The sequence below is a fragment of the Gossypium hirsutum genome, chromosome A08 (genome assembly GCF_007990345.1).
Source record: "Gossypium hirsutum isolate 1008001.06 chromosome A08, Gossypium_hirsutum_v2.1, whole genome shotgun sequence".
Classification (NCBI taxonomy): domain Eukaryota; kingdom Viridiplantae; phylum Streptophyta; class Magnoliopsida; order Malvales; family Malvaceae; genus Gossypium; species Gossypium hirsutum.
In genome coordinates this window covers 106,780,157-106,788,070 of record NC_053431.1, presented here as the reverse complement: position 1 = coordinate 106,788,070, position 7,914 = coordinate 106,780,157, and positions in this window count along the sequence as shown.

Here is a 7,914-nt window from a genome sequence, read left to right as displayed (position 1 = left end):
TCATATACGTAAGATAACAACTTTCGGTTCATTATCTATTTGAACTTAGGATTTTACTTACATCAAAGTATACGAGTCATGCTTACATAGTTCACCATCCACTCAGGATTAAGGTGTGTCACACTTTAAATATCATAAGTGAATAAATCCATAAACAGATTTAAGATCTATTTTTCTTGGGTCTAATCCGATGTACTGTCAATCCAGTCAATCATATCTATGCTTCTATCTTCTGGTAGTTATCCGCTGTGATGCCCAAGATAAGGCATCTCCTTAGTTAAACTTGATAGAAGACATATTAGTCTTTCAATCGGTTTTCTTGTTTTCGATTAGACTAAGGACATGTTTAGGTTCATCTACTAAGATAAGTTGTCTTTTCGTATTACGATCTGACCACGTAATACTGCTTAGAATTAAACATTAGACAATGTACAAAGTATTAATGTAATTCATAAATAATTTTATTAACCATTTTTTTCAAAAAAATTACAAGTATACTTAAATAAAAGTACTACACTTAGGGCACCAGATCCAACATTTACTCCTTCAATTTCTATGAAGGGATGAGTCAATTTAGTTAAAACACCACTCCAAACTCGTTCATCTGTTGACTTAATGAATGCTTTCATCATAACTTTCAATATACATAATTTACTTCATCGAGCATAGAGGGCATGAGAAGATCCTTCTATTGCAAACAAGTATATCAACCAAGATAATCGCTATTTATGTTTAGTTAAAGGCTTTGATACCAATTGTAGAAACAATGTGGTACTTGCTTTGCGAACAGAAATTGTGCCTAAAATAGTGCTTGGAACTATGACCACAATTTCAACCATGAAATCAAAAGTGCATAAACGTAAAGATGATCATTGATATTGTTTATGCAGTGCAACCTCAGTCTATATCTGCTAGACCTTGCCCAAAGCAATTATCCACTTTCATTCTCACTGTACAACTAATGATTTAAGTCCTAACATCAGTCTAACTCTCACCAATTTAACAACTTCACCATTGTACAAAGACTAGATTACTCTCCCACAAAACTTCCCCCTCGAAAGCTTAGTTTTGCAATGCAAGAGATTCTTGATTGCTTACAGAAATAATGCACACATAAAACGTTTCTAACTTGAACAAATTCGTGCTTTCTCAATCTCTTGGTATTTTTAACCTAGATAAAACTTAAGTTTATATACTACTTAAGTTTTGCTTACAAAAGAGTCATAGTCTAATCACTTTTCTACAAAGTAAAGCTAAAAATCAACATGGGATAATAATTCCATAAGAGTTTCAGTGTCATCCAATGCCTTCAAACCTAAAAAGTGACTTTACTTTTTCCGTAAATAACCAAACTTGATCTGCAAGTAACCAATTTTCAACTCTTTAGTTTTAACTCAATTGATCTTCATGTTTGGGGCTCTGAATCGTCTAAATATCTTCAAAATAGATAACCCAATACTTTTGTTCTAATATTTGCCAACTTTGAAAATAGACAAGTATGACAATAAAATAGTGCTTTAAATTGTGGCCACTGTTTTAGTCACAGAAACAACCACAAAATTTTTCCTTGCCTTCAAACGTGTCAATAATTTACATAAAGTGAACATCGAACCTAAGATCTTAAAGTTCTTAGAGCCTTAACCTTGTCATTAAGCTAATACATCATTGGTTGTAATTTTATGTATATATATATATATAGTATAAATGATAATTGTAATTTGTTTTGTTTAATTTTAATATTTTGCAATGCAAATACATGTTAGATATTTAAATTGTAGTTTAATTATATATATATATATATATATATATATCAAATTGAGATAAACTTATTTTCTTTTTCTTTTTCTTTTTAATTGATTTATTTTCATTTAAACCTTCTAGATAATAATAACTAATTAAATTTCCATGAAAATAATATAATATTTTATGAAAGAAGTGTAATATATTTAATTTCATATCAATTGCATGTGTAATTAAATTTTTATTATTTTTAATTTAAAATAAAAATGAATAAAATAAATATAAAATACATAAATAAATAACAAAAATATATAATTATTAGATATGAGGAGGGTTAATGACATTTCCTTCAGAGTAGGTCCGTATTCTTAAACTATAGGTGTAAGTGTATTTTACTCAAAACTTGAGGGGTAAGTGTCTTGTAATATAAAAATATTTTAATTATTATTAAATTAAATTGTAAACTGCATTATATTCCAAATTATATGTTAAACATATTGTATTTTCAATTAATAAATGTATCCTTTTTTCAAGTTATAAGTACAATCACAAATGCAATTATATCGAATACATTTGAATATTATAAATAGAATTAAATATTATAAAGCTTAACCAAACTTATAACTAAAATATATCCAAACATAGAATTAAATAAATTTATACAATGGCTATATTTGGTGGGATATAAACTGAAATAAATATTGATTGAGAACTCATACATGGTTTATAGAAAGTGAGTATTGCACCTATGATCTTAAATTCCTAAGGCCTCAACCTTGTTATTAAGCTAAGGTAATTTATTTTTTATAAAGCTATTATTAATGATAATTTTATTTTATTTTGCTTTTCTTTTTTCTCTTTTGTTTATTTTTAATATTTTTAATGCAAATAAATGTTAAATATTTAAATTTACATTTAATTATATATTAATTAAAATTTTCTTTAATTTTTATTTTATATTTTTATTAATTTATTTTCTAAAATATTTTGAATAATGGTAATTGATTATTTTTTATAAAAATAATTTAATAAAGTTCGTGTTAAGGCTAGTATAGAACTAAATCAAATATAAATTCAAAATATTTAATTTTTATTGAAGCCAAGTTGTAGCACCCTGAAAATTTTGATATGACATGTGTAATTGCAGGTTTGAATATTGAGAAAATTATGAGAAAAAATTATGAAATGGCTTGGATAAGAAAATTTATGAAAGGAATTTGATATTAAAGAAGGAAATATGAGAAAAGAGCTGTAAATGTGAAAGTATGATAAAAAGCCTGAAACACAAATTTTGAAAAGCATTAGTAGTGTGCAAAATTGTCCAAAAATGGAAACTATGAACCATTATGGGTTATTTGACATTAAATAGATTAGAACATGAATTGGTAAGATAAAAATCACAGTTGGAACTAAATTAGAAAAAAAAAAAGAATGATATAATGATTAAATTATAAATTATTTATTTTTTTGGAGAAAAGAGTAGGAATACAGTTTTCACCGCTCATGGAATTATATTAAATATTTATTGTGAATTATGAACTTGAATTGGTCTAAGTCTCAAATTTTGAGAATAAATCATGAAAAAGAGTAAAAATGAATAAAATAATAATTTTGCCATAAAAAGATAATTTGATCAATTCTGGAAATAATATTTAAATTTGATATTCAAAATTATTTTGGATTAATGGAACCTTGAATTAAAGAATCAGGCCACAATTTGAAAAAAAAAACTTGAATAGTTGGGCTTGGGCATTTGGCCCATTTGCTGGTATTTCTTTCTTAGGGAAAAGAACCCCATCAGCATTCATTTGCCCCTTCACCAGCCAACAGCAGCAACTATGGAAGCTTCGACTTTCTTTTTTCGTTTTCTTGCTTTTTCTTCTTTTTCTTTCAAAAGTCTCACTTCCACCCGGAGATTTTGACTCAATGGAAAAAATCTCCTAAGCTCAATTCCTTCGTCAATTTCTTCGATAGCAGCTTGCATAATGTCAGCAATGTTGAAACAAGCTAAAAATATGAAAATGACTATGGAATATCAATGAACAAATGAATTGGTTATTTGTGGTATGGAAACCATAGTTTGAAAGAGTTGAACTTGAATTTTTAAGGCCAAAATTGAATGTGAGAAATGACTGAACATGGAATGGCACTTTGGTACCAATTGGTAGTACAAATCTCCGATGAGGAAAATCTCAAACACATGAACGGAACTCGGATAGAAAATGAAGAAATAAGACAAGGCTCCAAGGCGTATATTATGTCACTATCTTTAAGGTTATATTCGCCCCCACCTATATTCGGTGTGCAAAAGAGTTCCAAACAAATTAACCTCGAGGATATAATGAAGCCAATGACTATTTGCGTTTTGCATTGATGAGAATAGGCCACTAAGCATTAAGCAACGAATAACAAGAAACTCAATTTCTACAAAAAATTTATGCAATAACTCTCTATAGAACAATCTAATAATATTAGAAAATGAGGAATGATAGAAAGAACCTTTAGAACCTGTTGGTGTGATTTCCAAATGAAATCTCATTCATATTTATAGGAATTTTCATATCTGTTTATAGAGACATCTTTCAACATGTGTCTTTCTGAATAATAATGTATTTAAAAAACATATAATTATTCATTTAATATTATAACGATTCAAATAATATTGTTTGAATGGTTATAATTCTTTTTCAAAAATCAAATGATATAACTTTTAACCAATGGCCAAAAGATTTATCTTTTGATTAATTTCACCCATTCATTTATAGTTATTGGAATACTATAAATATTTGAAAATATTCCAACAATCTCCCCTTATCTTCAAAATATTTTAGATTTTGATATTCTTGGAAATCAATTGCATAAATGAAGGTGTCTTACGGTTGAACCTTCACTTAGTGAAAAAATGTTAAAGTTAATCGAAATTGCATGGTAGACTAAGCTTTGAACCAACTATTCCATTTGATTAACCAAATACATCTCACACAATGATTTCAACATCGGCCAATGTATAGTATCTAGGGACACTATTATGGTCATGTGTCTGTATCCTCTTTTCATAAGTGTTGTCAAAGCCAAGCCCTTGAGCTCCTAGAAGCGGCTATACTTCCACTCACATAGGTAGATCTCATCAAGAGTGTTCTCGTAATTATAACACTCTAACATGTTTATGTTATGAGTCCATTAAGAGTACATTACTCATCCTTCCCTTGTCATTACGGGTACCTACCACTTTAATCTTAAGATGGATTTATTTATAGTGCTAACAGTTACATACTAATGATGTACTTTGTCTCTTTGAATTCAAGACTTGACGTTATACCAAGCATTGAGTCGAGTTTCCATCATGGGTGACTTTAATTAATAAGCTTGAGTCCCATCCCTTTTGAGGTCTTTTTTAATACATTTCTAGCAAGATTTTTTTATCAAAGGATCTGCCAAATTTTCACTTGACCTCACATAATTAATAGTGATAATTCCATCAGAGATTAATTTTTAGACATAGTTATGTCTTAATCTAATGTGTTTAGACTTTCCATTATATACTTGGCTATATGCCTTTGCTAGATTAGCCTCACTATCATAATAGATAGAAATAGGTGAAATTGACTTAGGCCATAAATGTATATCATAAAGCAAATTTCTTAATAATTGCTTCTTTAGATGCAGTGGCTAATGCAATAAATTCTGCTGCCATGGTGGAATTAGTAATACATGTTTGTTTATTGGAACCCCAATAAATAGCTTCTCCACTAAGAATGAAGATCCATCCACTAGTAGATGCATGATCTTCCAAACTTGTAATCCAACTAGCATCCAAATACCCTTCCAAAACTGGAGGATATCCATTATAACACAATCCATAGTTAATAGTTTTATTTAAGTACTTAAGTACTCTATTTAAAGCTTGCCAATGCAAACTACTTGGATTACTTTTATACCTACCTAATTTTCCAACAACATATGCAATATCTGGTCTTGTACAAGTCATTATGTATATAAGACAACCAATTAGACTTGCATATTTCAATTAATCAAATTTCCTACCAGCATTAGATATTAAATTTATTTTAGGATCCATGGGTGTAGATGCTGGTATACAATTGAAAAGATCAAACTTTTTAAGCACCTTTTCAATGTAATGTGATTGTGATAAAGCAATAGTGCTTTCCTCTTGGGTTATTTTAATCCCAAGAATAACATTTACTACACCCATATCCTTCATAGCAAATTTTTTTGATAAAATTTTCTCTGTGTTTTTTATTTGTTCCAAATACGTGCCAAAAATAAGTATGTTATCTACATATAAGCAAATCATTGTCATATCCTTCATAGAAAATCTTTGTGTTTTCTATTTTCAAATTTGCTATATATGCACTTATTGGATTCATTTATTTTACAGCCATTAGCTAAAACGACCTTGTCAAACTTTTGGTGTCATTGTTTTGGTGCTTGTTTAAGTCCATATAGAGATTTAACAAGCTTACATACTTTATGCTCCTGTCCTAGAACAACAAATCGTTCCGGTTGTTCCATGTAAACTTCCTCTTCTAGTTCACCATTTAAAAATGCAATTTTAACATCCATTTGGTGAACAACCAAATTATATATTGAGGTAAGTGATATTAAGAGTCTAATTGTAGCAATTCTTGCTACTGGATCATAAGAATCAAAGTAATCAATACATCGTTTTGTGTAAAACCTTTGGCTACCAACCTTACTTTAAATTTAGCAATGGTTCCATCGACCTTTTATTTTCCTTTTGAAGATCCATTTACAACCTATTGGTTTGGAACCCAATGGAAGATCAACTACGATCCAAGTTTGATTTCCCATTATTGAATCCATCTAATCATTTATTGCTTCTCTCCAAAAAATAGAGTCTTGAGATTTCATTGCCTCTTCAAATGTAATAGGATAAGATTTCGTATTATAACAATAAGGTATCTTATTGCATATACTTTCACCTTTTCCTTCTACAAGAAACATAATGAAATTTGGTTCAAGATGTTTGAACTTTTTAATCCTCTTACTTCTTTTTAATACTTGACAAGATTCATCATTATTATCAATTTGTTCTAATGGAATCTCATTCTCATTTGAAGAATGAATTAATTGTTGCAGCTGTAATTGTCTTGAAATAGAATTAAATCTATTTTCATCAAAAATAGCATCTCTTGATTCAATAACAGTATTAATTGAAATTGAATCATTTGGTTCAATTACCATGAACCTATATGCCTTGCTATTATATGCAGATCCTATAAATATGCATTCAATTCATATTTCACTTAACTTTTTACGTTTAAGTGTTAGAACTTTAACAATAGCTCTATAGCCCCAAACCTTCAAATAATTAAGGTTTGGTTTCCTTTTTTTCCATTGTTCATAGGGGGTTATTTTAGCTTTCTCATTTGGAACTCTATTCAATATATGAGAAGTTGTTAGAACAACTTCTCCCAAAAAGCCTGATCCAAGACCTAAATCGACATTCATTCTTGAAATGTCTCAGCTTAGAAGATGATTTCTTATTATTAGATATCATTATAATGAACTTTTTTGTTATTATCAGCTTTAGAAGATGATTTCTTCTTTAAAAATCGACATTCATTCTTGAAATTTCTCAACTTACCACAATGATAGCATGAGCCGCTTTTTGCTTCTTTTTGAACTTAGGCGCTCTATCAGTCTGTTTGAACTTTCTCTTGAATGGTTTAATAGTCTGTACTTCCTCCGTAACATGCACTTTGACATTTTCAAAATTTAGGTTCTGATCTTGCTTTCGATATTCTTATTTAATATGAAGATGAGTTGCCAAAGCCTCAAGAGATATTTCATCTTTCTTATGTTTTAGACTTCTTTTAAAGTCTTTCCAAGATGGAGAAAGTTTGTCTATTATGAAGGATACAACAGTCATTTCATCCATTTTCATATCATATTGCTTAAATCGATTCAACATTTTTCAATATCATGGAATTGTTCTATAATTGAACGATCATCAACCCTTTGATAATTATTAAAATGATTGACAAGAAATTTCTTATTTGTAGCATCTTCGATCATGTATCTTGTCCCAATTTGTCCCATAATTCTTTAGCGGTGACCTCGTTTTGGCAGGTGTCAAACAAACCATCGGATAAACCATTCAATATGTGGTCTATGCACATGTAATTAGCA